This window comes from Miscanthus floridulus, chromosome 3 (assembly GCF_019320115.1).
Source record: "Miscanthus floridulus cultivar M001 chromosome 3, ASM1932011v1, whole genome shotgun sequence".
NCBI lineage: Eukaryota > Viridiplantae > Streptophyta > Magnoliopsida > Poales > Poaceae > Miscanthus > Miscanthus floridulus.
In genome coordinates, this window is record NC_089582.1 from 147,796,180 (window position 1) to 147,812,173 (window position 15,994).

A 15,994-nucleotide genomic window follows, 5' to 3' on the forward strand; every position below is an offset into this window, starting at 1 on the left:
TAACAAAATAAATAATATTTATATAAATTTTTTGAACAAGACGAACCATTAAACAAGATGTCTACAAATCGAAACCGACATTTTCAACGGGACACAGGCAGTAGTCGTACGCAGTCCTTGCTGTTGCATCGATTTTGGAGCAAGTAAGAGAAGATCCTGTTCGCTTGTCTGAATTCTGGAGGAATCTGGATGGTTTGGAGGAATGCTGGATGAATTTGTAAGAGAAAAACACTGTTCCGGATAAAAAAATAAGCGGATCAAGTCAGGTTTAAGAGCACGCGAACGGGGTCGATAGCTCAGCTACCAGCTGGACAGGCGCATGCTAGCTCGCCCTTGTAAAGTTTCACCAAAATAATTGTACTGTACATGTACGTGTTGAGAGAACGTTCGCAGAGCTTTGGTATATGATTGACTGAGACAAAGAGAATTACACGTTGCAACTATAAGATAATGTCTGTAGAGTTGTAATATGTGTTTCACTAAGACAAAAAGAACTACGTGACCCAACTACGAGAGAACGTTCCTCACGTAGGTTATATTTCAGGAACATGCATGTAATCCTCTCTGATTATCATATTTAGATGTGGTGATAAATATTAATGATAGGTATGCATGTGAATGGTGCCTATTTAAACTGAGTTAGAGAGTTAGTTCATCTAGAATCCTTTGTAATCTAAGGACAAATTTTGAATTCTTAGATACCTTATATTTCAAGACAGAGTGAGTAAAATTATAAACACTACTTAGGTGCGTATATATAAGTGAGTTATATTTTGCATCACTAGTCTAACTGAGCAGATTAGGTGTGTACAGTATGTGCTTGGGATCATGTTGTTGTTCCAACGTGTTGTCACACATGTGTGAGCTGGTGCCTGGTGGTCAATGAGTTGCCACCTGCAGTTTGTTAGTGTCGGGGAGTGGAAGCCGGTGGTTAGGGAAGTTATCTTGGAAATCAAATGGAGCTTCTTGCATGCAAGTTTTTGGCAGAGGTAGACGATGGTTGTTTGTTTGTTTGTTTGGTGACTTTAGAAGATGCAGATCCATTGTCTTCGGGAGCTAAGTTGTTATGCCCCATCGTTGTACCACCCCTAGGATGTGAGTGGTTCTTTTTACCCAGCTTGGCAAACCTGTCGAATCTGGGAAGCTGGTTGCGTTGCATGCGCATGTAATTCTCTCTTCTCCTTATTAATATGTGAAGGCCATGTTCCTAATCTTAAAAAAGTGTTAAAATTGCATAGATAAATTAGGTCCAATGGATACTCAAAATTGCTTTATCTTTGTTCCCTATCTCATTTATTCATAATTTTAAATAGTACTCATAGATAATTTAGTTAATACAATACTCGTGGATAGTTATACAATTGTGACAAACTTTAGTTGTGTTTTCATCCCTATCCAAGTCTCTCCTCTTTACATGGCACCTCCATTAATATTTTATATGACTTGAGTCAAAACCATATTTTGAGCTATGTGTTTGATATGTAAATCAAATATTACGCATAATATCCTACACAAATGTATGCGAGGTCTGCATGGTGACACACATCATATATGCAAATGTTGATTTTTGTTTTTATATGTTAATAATGGCAAAATGAGGTGGTAATTTAGAATTATATGTACCTTGCTTTTTTTAATAGTAACAAAGGTATGTAATTTAGATGTTGATTTAGGATTTTGGTAAATAATGGCAGCTCTGGATAATTTAGATCTAATAAATTTAGAATTTTAGTTTACAACATTTTTCATAAAGACATAGACAGGTAATCTAGATGAAGATGACAGGTAATCTAGATGAAGATCTATGGTTACCTTAGGTGTAGAAGGGGGTAATTTAGGTATATATTTATGGTGCAATTTTAGACAATTTTACATAATGGAACATGTAGTAATTTTCTTGGAAATACAATAGATCCAATGTCTATTACAATCAATGATGGTTAGAGTCTATTGAAATGAGGGTACGATGTTTCTATTTCTGTGAGCATTTATAGGATCTCTCTTTTCATTTTATAGTATGTATCATGAGTATTACTCTCTCCGTTATTAACTTTATCCTAAGTCAAATATTTGGATCTTTGAATATCGATTTTAAAAAGTTATATAGGTTCATGATATAAGATTTATGTTGTTAGATTCACTATAAGAAATACTTTCATAGTATATAATTTATATGTTGCAAAACTATAAGGTTTTCTAAAAAATATATGGTTAAAGATAATATTGTTTGACTTAATGTAACATGTAAAAACAAAGGGGGTAGCTTAGAGACTTTTAAGGAGTCTTAACAAGACATCATGGACGGCTTTACCTGTTTGCAACTTGCAAAGGCAAAGCGGTTTCAAAACTAAGTAAACAATAATAACTTGGCTTTTTGCCCTTCCGCGTATATATATAGAAATAGAAGCATTCTCTGGCTGCTGGTGCACTTATCAGTTGCATCCATTTTGTCCCTCCACCATGCTAGTGGACCAAATACTGAAACAAACAGAGGTCGTCACTCGAGTTCCAGGACACAACAACGCCCCAAGCCTCGTCCCAAAAGCCCATGGGTCATCGCCAACCAGTAGAAATGGGTTGAATAATGAATTATAGAGCCTGTTTGACTACAACCGAATTATTATAATCTAGATTATGTATAGGATTATAATAACCGAGATTATGTATTTTAATAATCAGTGTTTGGATCCCTAGATTATTTTAAAATGAGAAATGCCTATAATCACCAAACAGCAAGTCTGACTTGGATTTTATAGGATTATTGTAATTTAAGGTTTTGATTATAACAATCCACCCTAAAATCCAGAATGTTTGGATCATCACTAGATACTCAAAACAAACTTGCGAATAGGTGTCTATATGTATTATTTATCAAAAAAGGTTACTTTGGGTGTCACTTGGTTGGTCTTGGTTTCCAATTTCTCCCTAAACTTGTGCCAAAAAGCCCACAGATGATGATGCATTAAGGACACTCAATCGAGTCACCAACCAATTTCCTCGAAGGCCATTTGTGAACATGATGCATCACTTGATGTCCAACGAGGCAACGACCAAATTTATTTCTACCAACAGGAATAAATCAATGACAAATTGAAGCGATTAGTTACCCACAAGAATAAAACGTCGACCGTTAATTCGCTTAGTGGACGTGTTTGCTAGCTTGTACCACACTTTATTTGATTGCAACAACCCAACTCTGGTCCGGAAAAAAAGTTTATACTGATAATGAGAAGAAAAGATAATAAAATAAAGGATCGAAATGTGCATGGTTAACTTTATCATCTCTCAAAAAGATAATAAAATAGAGGATCGAAATGTGCGTGGTTAACTTTATTACCTCTCAAATCTGTTGTCTCAGTTTTTCAGAGGTATTTACAGGGATAGGATGTGTGTGCATATGTTTATGTGTAGGTGAGTTTGCTTTTGGACTACATTATTTTTAAAAAAAACAATAGTCTACTCCTAGTTGAAGTGAGTTAACTATGGTGAAATAAAAGAAATGCACACGGCACCCCCCTTTTTTTTACCTAGCTGACGATGTGTACAGTGTATACCACTTTGGGCCTATTCGTTTCTCTTGTAATCCGTCTTTTTCAGCTTGCTTTTTCAGTCAGAATAGTGTTTTTCTCTCCCAACAAATCAACCGGAAGATTGTTTTGACTTGTTTTTCAGCGAAGCGAACGGGCCTGTGTGTGCGTCATCACGTAACGTAATACACGCTCGCATTTTTAAGTTAGGATTAGGGATAGGAGAAGAAGTTGGTTTCTTCAATTTGTGATAGCAACATTAACTCTTACCGGTTACCAACTTACTAATTAAACCATTCAGGAAGGTTGAACCACAGTTAAAGTAATTTAACTAATTAATCTGGTTTGACAAAATCAGCAAGGACACGGATTTCAACAAGCAGCAGCTTAGCTTATAAGCCGTACTTTTTCAGCCAACGAACAATATTTTTTTCTTACAAAAAATCAACTACTTATCGGCCTAACGAACAGGGCGATATTTTTTTTTACCAACTACATGCGTCATGCCCGTGCAATAAACAAAGTGGGAAACGGAAAAGGGGAAAGGGACACATCTGATTTTGTAGCTGCATTATATGCATTCAGCTGGAGGTAGCAAACTTTAGGCGGCCTCACTATGCGTATATAATAACCTTCTGAATTACTTATTTGCTTATTCTGGGAGGAAGATCAGAGCAACACGAGGAGACAAATGGCAGGAATTCTTGGCAGCATATATATACACAAACATAAACCGGCCGCTGGCCGCCATCAAAGGCTGAAGATAGGAGATCGAATTGGAAATTTGGCAAGAAGATGCATGCACAGTGCAGTGTGTCTTCATTGACAGAATTAAAACATATGATCTACTACATGATCATGAATAATAAACTATCAGTGCTCGCCGGCCGGTGATGACGAACATACCTTTGGCCGGATCTCGAATGGCGGCGAGGGGTAGGGTATACGTATGTACGTATCGATCATTATCACCGACGACCACCGATAGCTTGCAACGATATGACCGATTCGATTCCATGGCCATGCATGGCGAAGTGAGAAAGACCGTGATGGAGAAGGAGAACACGTGCGTGCAGCATACTAGCTAGCTTCTCCGATCCAATCCATATCCATGGAGATAGATGCACGAAGGAGAGGAGCGCGCGAGAAGAGCATGCACGTGCCCTGCTTCTCCAGCGTGGTCCCTCTCACTGATGATATATCTCGAGCTCTCATCTCATCCTCGCTCGTCGGGGAACTCGGAACGGTGGGGTGGCACTGGCAGTGGACGGAGCGAGGAAGAAGAAGGTTCGAGCCCTCTCCTTTTATATATGCACCAGGAAGAAAGAGAGAGAGAGAGCGCGCGCGCGCGCGACGGTATGGAACCGGACCGTGGAGTGTGAGGGTAGGCGATCGATGAGAGAGAGAGAGGCCGGGGCAGGTGATGCGAGGCGCAGGGTGCAGGGTGAGGGGCTGGCCGGGACGGAAATCATCAGATTATTAGTAGTACTAGTGGGAGTACATCGATCAGAGGCCATGGGTATCGGGCTGGGGGTGATGGATCGGACTGTCGGCGGCGGCATAGCCATAGCCTGTGAATGAAGAAGCAGCTTTGCTATTGCTTGCTTGCTTCCCTGCAACATCTGTCGGGCCACTCACTACTGCATTCAGGTTCTTTATCGAGTGCCTGAGGCGCTCGGTAAAAGTTAAATTACACTCGATAAAGTCTTTGCCGAGTGCAAAGAACACACGGCAAAAAATTGATTGGTAAAGCTCTCTTTGTCGAGTGTCTTTTATCGGGCACTCGGCAAATAAAAGCGACCGTCACGGCGTCGGCCGCGTTGACGGTCGCTTTGCCGAGTGCCAACCCTACAGACACTCGGCAAAGATTTTTTTTAAAAAAAAATCTTTGCCGAGTGCCCTCTATCCGGCCCTTGGCAAAGATGTTTTGTTTTTTTTTCTAAAAATTCTTTGCTGAGTGCCCCCTGGCCAGCGCTCGGCAAAGTTTGATTTTTTTAAAAAAAATTCTTTGCCGAGTGCCCTCTGACCGGCACTCGGCAAAGTTTGATTTTTTTTTAAAAAAATTCTTTGCCGAGTACCATGGTCATGGCACTCGCAAAGCTAGAAAAATGATTTTTCGAGCGCCCATTTTTTCAACTTTGCCGAGTGCTGTGACCATGGCACTCGGCAACGTAGTCCTTTACCGAGTGCAGCACTCGGCAAAGTGACCCAAAACGGTAAATTTTAATTTTTTTACATTCCATCATGACAAATAAATTCATACAAACATATATCACATATATATCTCATCCATCACATATATATCTCATCCATCCACACATCCATCCGCACATATCACATCCATCACAATATATATCGCATATATAATAATAAGTGCTCAAGTCCATCCAAATAAATCCACAAGTCTATCACAAGTCCATCAAAGTCCACAAGTATATCACAAGCCTATTACCAAGTGAACAACAAATAAAAAAATACAACGTGCACTCATCTCGGCCACTGCGACTGTGGTGAAGGCCCAGCTCCATCATTCGGAGGTGCATGAGGTGGATTATTCGAACCACCGTCAGATGGAGACTGCACAAAGAAGAAAAGATTGCATGTGAGACAAGATTATTTAGATAGCTAATCTAGAAAGGTAGATGCCAAACAAGCAAAGCACAAGCGAAAGTAAAAAACTTTCATACTCACAGGAGTAGCTGCAGCTGCAGGACGCGGAGACGGAGGTGGAACCAACAGCCCAGCTGGTAGAGAGAAGCCCACACGTTGCCCAAGCCCTTGTAGGAACTCCGTAATGTTCGTCAGCCTCTGCGCCTAGGCCTGCCGCTCGGCTCGCTCGGCCTCCAGCTGGGCCGCCATCCTCTGCTGCCCGGCCTCCAGCTCCTGACGTTGCCTTATTTCTTGTTCCAGCCGGGCCTGCAATATTTCATTCTAATGTTTCAGTAATACAAAGCTAATTAAGGTGTGTAAAGATCAATGTATGACGAGTAAAACAGAAATAACCTCGAGTACGTCGACCCGGTGCTGTGCAGCGGTCGGCCGTGTGCGAATGGCCGGGCTCTCGCTCATGCTCCATGCTCGAATCTGGGAGAGAGAGGGAGTAGAGGCCATGTCGATGACGTCGTTGCCAAGCCAAAACGGTCCATGCTTCTTGCCTTGCCCCGCCCTCATGACGGCCTCTCTATCAAAGTCCTGGGTGCTCGGATCGTGGTCTGGCCCATAGAGCAACCTCGTCACCTCAGTATACTCACTGATGTGGGAGTGAACGCTTAGGTTCGTATATGCCTCGGGCGGGTCCTCGAGATTGAAGGAGACGTCGGACGTCGCCTTGCCCTTGTGGGTCATACACCATGCCTAGAAGTTCGAGCAAGCCTGGCCACTATGTGACGCCGACTGTGAAAAAGACAGCACGATGATTAGAAATCAGGCAGAACTGAGCGTCACAATAGATAAATAAATTCGCGTACCCATGCTTGTTTGTATGCGGCGAGGTTGTGGCTGCCTTGATGGTGTACTGGACATTGCATCTGCAAACGACGGTCCCGGGCATCCCTGTGTATCTTGAGGTACTCCTCCGTGAACCACCTCTCCACCATCATCGCCCAGCACTCAGGATACGCTTGGCACCATCAGGAAATCATCTATACGTCATCAAGTATTGGACATATAAGAAGATCAAATTAAACCAACTTAATCTCAAAACGAATTAATATTGATGTTCTTCATTTACCTCAAGGTACTACTCTTGGGTCAGCTGCATCTCTCTTGCGTCTTTCTTGGTTTTTCTCTCTCCAAGCTTCGAACCGTAGTAGGTTACGATGGCCTGGATGCGCACCTCGTGATGCATGTTGGTGACGAGTTTTTATAGGCTTTGGTAGTCACCTGCTCCGCCCTGGCCACAAATCCCTCATCGCATCTGTAATAAGTCTACATACAAAAGCGATGTATTCATTCATTATTTCAAGAAAAGTCCAATGAATGCGACGTATTGAGCAATGTTGTGCGAGGGAGACTTACTCAAAACGCTGCCTTTACCCGCGCCGCCTTGTTGGGGTACTCCGCATCGAGGGCGACGGCGTAGTGGTCAAACGAGTAGGCCGTCTCCGTCTTCGATGCGTATGTGACAATGCCGGAGAAGTGTTGCCTGCATAGAAGACCCAGGATGCCGTTGACTAGCCGTGCGCTACCACCCGACACAACCACCCAGTTCCTACACAAGTGATTAAGAAAAATTATTAGTTTTTTTCATCATATCATATGAAGTAGTGGTGATAACATATAAAGTTACTTACTTTATCCTTCGGGGCGAATCACTGGGCGTTGGTGAGGAAGCGAAACCTGTGGAAGGCTGGCGGGACCTCGCAAGTAGACACTCGAAGAGGAGTCAGAGGAAGCGGAACCCGTGCCTGCCGCCTCCCACTCGTCGTCCTCGTGTGGCCCCTCCTCCTCGTCCGTCTGCCGAACCAGCTCCTCGTCCGACTCATCCACGGGCGCCACCACCTCCTCCAGCTTCTCCTCATGCGGCGTGGGAGGAGACGGAGCCCTCCTGCGGCCAGCGGTCCTCCTCCTCCTCCTCCTATCCGTGACACATGTACATATGTCCTGGTTTGTAAGCATCGTACGTGACAATATGCATGAAATCTTCTCAAATTTTTATCATAGCCTCCACATACGATATCACGACATCTCAACAAGTTTCATGATTTTCGGACTTCGTTTGCTTTTTATAGAATTTAAAAACACTTCGCACGTAAGTTCGCGGTCATGTTTCGTGAACAAGATGTCCGAAATTTCAGGTCCGTTCATGGATATGGCCTCACACTACACTCAGTAACATGACTATCATTTTTTGAATCATTAAATTTCATTATTCGTACCACGTGCAGTTCAAATTTATATTTTTCAAAAAAAATCAAGTAAACAAAATAAAGTAACTAAATATATCAAAAAACCACAAAAAATCCCTAAATTCTAACGAGGAGTTCTTGGTACTTTAAAAGGGCTGCACAAAAAATTTGGAGGCCAAAAACAAAAAAAACTTTGTCGAGCGTCGGGGCATGACACTCGGTAAAGGGGGTCTTCGCCAAGTGCCAAGAATAAGGCGCTCGACAAAGAGGATTTTTGATTTTTTTAGAAATTTCCTCTTTGGTGAGTGTCTTCACAGGGGCACTCGGCAAAGGTATTTAAAAATGTATTTTTTTAATTCCTCCCTTTGCCGAATATTGAATCTTTGTCGAGCGCCGTGTCAGGGGCACTCGGCAAAGTATTTTAAAAAAAATTACCGAGTGCCTAACAGCAGGCACTCGGTAAAAAAGGACGTGGCCGAACACCGTTACGCGGGGCAGCCTATGCCGAGTGCCGCGCCTTTGTCGAGAGCCTGGCACTCGACAAAGAAGTCACTCGACAAAGAAGTCGTTTGCCGAGTGTCCTTTTTTGTTGAGTGCCCGGCACTCGGCAAAGAATTATTTGCCGAGTACGGCACTCGACAAAGAAGGTCTTTATCGAGTGCCCGATTTTTGACACTCGGCAAAACAGTTTGCACTCGGCAAAGGCCCTGTTTCCAGTAGTGACTTATGCCAAGCAAGCCTAAGGGATCGATTAGTAAGGGAAGGCGACACCTATTTCTCTTTCGCAACACCTGATCTCGAATACATACATACCTGATCCAACACGCAATGACGCAAATACGTACTCCATAACAGATGGAAGGTCTCTGCGTACGTACGTACGTGGCCAGTAGCTAGCTATAGTGTGTGACGCAAGTCTCCGCACCCGCTGTGTTTACGTTTTCTCTGCCAAACTAAACCCGAACTGCTAGCGCCCGAACGCTCACGCTGTTGTCCCTTATGTGCGTCCGCTCGCAACCAATCTGCTCCTCACACGCATGCATACGAGCCCGCTTTCATCAGGGAGCCCCATGCACGCCCGACACGCGCCGCATCTCGTGCCGCCACACCTCATCCCCCTCTCCATTTCCATCCTCATCCCCAGCCCCATCCGTTTGCCTCGCCCCCATAGGAGCACCCCCACCCCGTCGTGTCCCCGACGACGGCTCCGCTCCCCAACATGCTCCTGTCCCCCCTTTCCCAACGCACCCGTTCCCCAACCGCGCCACTGTCCCAAAAGATCATGAAACACTTCTACCGCAACATTGTAAAAACATATAGAAAAACTATATAGTGCAACATCGGATTGTAAATACTGCAACATCGAAAAATATGTAGTGCAACAATAAAAAACATACACTGCAAATATCGAAAAATATCTACTGCAACAACGAAAAATATGTACTGCAACCTCGAAAAATATGCAGTGCAACACTGAAAAACACGCATTGCAACATTGAAAAAAATCTACTAACAACGAAAAACATGTACTGCAACATCGAAAAAATATGTACTGCAACATCAAAAAATTATGCTGCAACATTCGAAAAATGTACTGCAACATCTCAACATTGCAAAAACATCTGTTACAACGACCCAAAAAATCCCATTACAACATTCGAAATCATCTGTTGCAACATAAAAAAAATCTATTGCAACACGGCGAGATCTGACTCCAAAGCTCGCCGAAACCCTAGCCACCGCCGCAACCCTCAGATCCAGAGGAGGAGGAGGAGGAGGGTTAAGATCCAGATCCCTCCGCGACCTACCTCGTTAGAGCCGCCATCGTCGTCCTCATCTCCGGTGGGGGTGCGGGAGCCAGGTTGCAGGGAGCATGGGGGTGCATGGAGGTCGCAGACAGTCTGTTCGCTTGTTGGTTTCAGCTATGACTTATTAGTCAGCCAACAATGTTTTCCTCTCACAATAAACCAGCACCAGCCGGGCTTATCAGCCCAGAAACCAACCAGCGAACGGGCTCAGAGGGGCGAGAGACGGAGGGAGGGAGGGAGGGAGCACGGGTGGGTGGGGCGCGCAGCGAGCTTGCGTGCACGGGCGCGGTGTCCAGGAGAGCGGGCGGAGTGCGAGTACGGGAGAGCGGGTGGAGCAGGGGGAAGTACGAGTGTGGGGAAACGGGCTGTGGAATGGTGCGTCCGGCCGCCCCGGCCGCGCAGTCTATATCATTACCGAAACTAAACTGGCTAGCCATCTACTCCTATCTATCATCATGGAATAAGACGGACCCGACCCGACCGTTGACAAACGCTAACCCAGGATGGCGCGAAACCTGCTGGGCTGGATCATCATCCATGACCATGAGCGAGCCAGCCAACGCCATGTGGTGCGGATCTTCCTTCCTTCTCCCCCTCTGCAAACACAGCAGTGCACGTCGATCGTCTGTAGGATCGGAGTACGTGTTGGTACGGTGGTGACATGCACTCGACTCGACAGCGAGCGGTCATCAAGTACGGACGCTCCCGCTAATATATAATCCATGGATCCATCGATGTGCCGTTGCCGTCTATCTATTGGCTCGCTGTCCTGTGCTGCTATGCTCACTCGATCATGGTCATGGCCTTAACCCCGGCCCAACCCATCAGGTAGGATATCTATATCTATGTACCTAATATTTTTTTTTTCAAACCGGAGGCATCCCTCATTTCCATTAGATTCAACGGAAATACAGAGTTTTGTAGACTGTTTCAGACAAAAGGGAAAAAAAAGACATGCCAGACTTACGGTTACGGCCTCCAACTAGCCTTAACGTTCCCAGCTCATAGAGCAACACGCCAAAAAACGTTACAGAGATAACCAGACCAACAAGCCAGGCTCAACACACAGCTGGATGAAATTACAAAGGCAGCCAAAAGAAAGGCACCAGACACTGAAACTGGATGGCCCCTACTCTTTTCCCACTTCATTCCTGTGCATTATCATCGGGTTTGTCTTCCAGGAGGAGTCTTCCATCATTGTGCATCTTCTTACCGAGCAGCTTGGCGGCAATCTGAAGCATGGTGTCCACCCTAGCCTTCAGCGCTTCCTTGTCCATCTCCGGAAATAAACCTGTCCAGTAACCCATGAGCGCACATGCATAACGTATGATTGATGCAGGATTCTTAAGCATTTTCCCATTAAAAACAAGCTTTATTCCTTGTTTTCCAAATAGCCCAGCATATAGCTGCAATCCCAACAGTATGAAATTGTTTGCCAAATGGGAGCCACTTATCACACCAAAGCCAGCACTGTCCAAAAGATTTTGGTACATTGTTGGCACCAATGCATTTGGCAACAATCGCCCAAACAGCCTTGGCTGTGCTACATTGGAAGAAAAGATGAGACACAGTTTCCTCTTGATTACAGAAGTAACACAGAGGGCTACCAATCCATTTCCTTCTCAGCAAATTATCCTTAGTTAGAAATGCATTCTTCATTAACAACCAGAGAAAAATCTTTATTTTTGCCGGAACTTTCCCTTTCCATATTTTCTTGTGATAAGGGCCAGAATCATCGATAGTCAAAGCATTGTATACTGATTTGACACTAAACCGACCAAGAGACCCAAATTTCCAAGAAACTAGATCATCCTCAGATGAGAAGCTAAGTTTTCCCATATCATCTAGAATTCTATGCCAATCCAAGAGCAGGTCATCCATTAACCATCGAGTAAAAGAAATATTTTGAGAGATGTTTCCACCAAAATGTTCTGCTGTTTACAGAATTTAAAAAGATCAGGAAACATCATACATAATGGTTTGTCATAAAGCCAAGAGTCTTTCCAAAAGAAAGTGATCTATATACCTAATATTAAAGACACTAAATTTATTTCAACCCATCTTTTTTCGTCCACCACTCTCTAACTATCCGGATAATAGAGAGTTCCGTCCGGGCAAGTAGTAGCTAAAGCTGGGGCACGACCGTTAACAACATCTGAGCTGCGGATTAATTCATCATGCCGCATCATGGTGTGGCGCTGTCGCGGTTTAGGTTTGTTTGCACGGGATGAACAAGTCTGCTTGTTGGTGCAGTGCAACCTGGTCGGGGATTGGACGACGGATTGCAAGTTGATTAAGGTCTAATTAATTAAAGGGAGGGTCACAATAATATACGGAGTAGGAGTACCTAGTAGCTACCAACAGCAGCAGATTGTGTAGTGTAGGGAGGCATACAGCCGGCGGCACGATCTCTGGCCGGCCAGACGAGAGTGGCTGCGTTGCATGCTGAGGCACTTACATTTGGCAGGCTCTCCTGTGTTGTGCTGGCTTTTTGTCGGTTGATTAGGGCCGTGCCGTGGAAGATCCATCGAGATAAAGGAATCCCGTTAACAGCCCGGTCGGTCTTGAGATTTCTGGGCCCTGGAACCCTGGAACTGAAATAAAAATTCAGATGCTCTTATAAGTGTAATATAGGCACTCACGATCGCAGCTTATGTTGACTAATGAGACTATGTACAAAATAATAGATCGAGAAAATCTTTAGGTGAATGAAACCATCTATAAGACATTTTAGGAAATCACAATTTATATCAACTCATGTAAGAAGTGAATCCTTGCACTTCTAGATGGGCAATACTAGTGTCCGGATATAAACAATTGATCAGGACACTTACCGCTCTACCCCGGCGCTCCTTCCCTTTCGTATCCAAAGGTTTCTGCTGTGCTCCTTCCCTTTCGGATCAAGAGGCTTTCGCTCTATCCATCCCACCCCAGCACTCATCCCCTTCTAGTTCTCTCTTTTCTGCAGCGTGTTAGTTGATCTCCACCAATAGGCCCAACGGCCTATTGGACCCTTGGATCTGCGCCCTGATCGGGGGCACCCAACCCTAATGTGGTTGGTGGGCCCCTGTCGCACAACACTATAAATAGAGGAGTGGGGAACTGGGCTCGACTAACGAGGTTGACCGGAGCTGCCGCAATCCCACCACAGAGAAACCTAATCCGATCTAAAGGAGTGCTGCCAGCGACGGGATGCCCCACCGCACCGCCATCGCCCTTGCAGCGTCACCACCGGTCCACTGCATCGCCACCATGACGCCGACAACCCCACGGTACCAGCGTCTACCCTGCTGCAGTGCAACTACGCAAAGGCGAGGAGGCTTACCCCGGATCTACAGTTACAGATAGGTACACCATGATTTCTAACAATGGTATCAGAGCCAGGTTGCCAGTGTGTAACCCTAACCCTAATCGGGTAAAAGCAAATTAAAAAGAGACCGGGGTGGCGGACGTCACTGGAACCCCGGTCACCACCGCCACCAAGCGGGGAAAGATGCTGCACCGCCGTCCTCGCCGGCGCGTGACAAGAAAACAAGAGAAGAACATCCGTGTTCGGATCAGAGAAGAGATAGGGGGTCTCAGCACTTCAAGCTGAACCCTAACCCACGAATAGACAGAAGGGGTTCTCTAACCCTAACCCTAACTGGGTGAAGGAAAGAACAAAGCAAGAAGGATTCGGCCTAGAACAGAATCAAAGCCGAACCCAGAACCAGAGAAGAAAAGAAAGGAAATCCAAAGAAAGAAGAAGAACAATGGGGTCGGAACCCTAACCCTAACTCGTGACGAGGAAGGGAAGAGAATGATTCGGTATAAATAGAAAAGAAAAGAAATCAAAAGAAAAGCGAAACCCTAACCCTAGATCCTGATTCGGATGAACTCCGAAAAGAAAAGGAATCAAAAGAAATCCAAATCGGACTCAACCGAAAAGAGAATCAAGAACCAAATCGGAGAAGGGGAAAGGGGGAACGGACCTATCTCGCCGTGCGTCGAGATGGCCCTTCGCCGGCGTGGGAGAAGAAGGGCCGAGCCGGGGGGCAGCTGCTCGCCGGGCTCAGCCACGGGGGCACCGCGGCCAGGCCGCTCGACGGCGGCGTGCTCACCCGTTGGGGAGCATGCGCGCCTGCGAGGGGCCGGCGACGGCGCCATAGCTGCCTCGCTCCACCGCCTTCGCTCACTCTCGGTTGCTGTTGGTTGCGGCTGAGAGAGAAAGGAAGAGGAGAGACGACGAAGAGAGAGGAAGAAAAGAGCCGAATGGCCTCTAGGGTTCGGGGACCACGGCCGGAGAAGGTTTTTGTTCGGCCAAAACGATCGGACGGCCGTCGGATGAAATCTGACGACGATGGAAGCACGGGCCGCTCTCGGCCTAGGCGGGCGAGGGCACACCGGGCTGCTTTGCCGGCCCAGGACCAGGTTGCGGCCTGGGTCAGCGCAGCGCACTCACGCGAGAGTAAAAGGCCAGATCTGGGCCGGGCCACTGTGCCAGTTTTGGCCCAAGATCAGTATTTTCTTTTTTTATTTTCCAGTAATTGCTTATTTCTGGAAAATGAAAAATAGCTCAAAGAAAATAGAAAAAGTAATTTTTCCCTATGGGTAAAATTCAAGAAATTGAGTATACTTTTTCCGCTGTTAAAGAAATAGTTGATTCTGTAGTTATTTTGAACCAACGTGATATTTAATTGGAGAAAAAGAGAGTTTTTCCGCTGCTAAAGAAATTGTTTATTCTTCAGTTATTTTGAACCAACGTGATATTTAATTGGAGAAAAATAGAGTTTTTCCGCTACTAAACAAATTGTTTATTCTCCAGTTATTTTGAACCAATGTGATATTTAATTGGAGAAAAAGAGATTTTGACATGATTATGATGTTGTTATTTTCTGACCAACGTTGTTAATAACAATATCGTAATTTTAATGATTTATGCATTAATTCTATTTCTGCCCAACGGTGGTGTAGAATTAGTGTGTAAGAATAGTTGTGAATTTTAATGATTTTATACATTAATTCTATTTCTGCCCAACGGTGATGTAGAATTAGTGTATACGTACAGTTATATGTTTTGATTTTGACCAACGTTGGAATCAAGGCATGCAAATGGTGTTATTTTTATGTTAAGAAAATGTTTGACCTGATTTTCATCTTGTCTAAGGTGGACTGGGTAGTCACCTCGCCGTGTTCTACAGAGCCTGTGGCACCGATGAGGGAGACAAACGAGGATGATGCCGTTTGGGCAACTAAAGAGAGGGATTTTAAAATTCCGAAAGATGTCCTATGCCCTAGTGCATAGGAAGTGGGTCACTGTCAATAAGAAATGTTTGGCTATGATAAAGAACACGATTGAGTCTGTAATTGTGGGCTCAATCCCAGAGTATGACACGGTCAAAGAGTACCTGGATAGAATAAAGAGTCAGTTCACTGGCTCTTCAAAGATGTATGCTACCTAGCTGATAAAGCAGCTGGTGACAGAGAGTTACTTTGATAATGGTGGCATAAGAGAGCTCACAATACGTCGTTAAAATTATGGCACTATCGTTTAGGCCATATTTCGAGGGAGAGAATAAAAAGACTAGTTAAGAATAATATTCTTCCTCCATTAGAGCTCTCAGAATGCATAAAAGAAAAGTATGTAAAGAAAATTAAGAAAGATGCCAAACAAAGCGCATGAATTTAACAGATTATTCACACAGACATCTGTGGTCAGTTTCCTGTAAAGAGTGTGGATGATTATGTTTCGTTCATAACATTCACAGATGATTACTTCCATTATGGCTACATTTATCCAATCAAAGAAAGAAAAGAAGCATTGGATAAATTT

At 44.5% G+C, this 15,994-nt stretch overlaps 1 pseudogene; it reads right to left on the reverse strand.

Moving 5' to 3' along the window:
• Positions 1–11,327: 11,327 nt before the first annotated feature.
• The window catches only part of LOC136544671 (uncharacterized), a 28,775-nt pseudogene continuing 24,108 nt past the window's right edge, over positions 11,328–15,994 (reverse strand).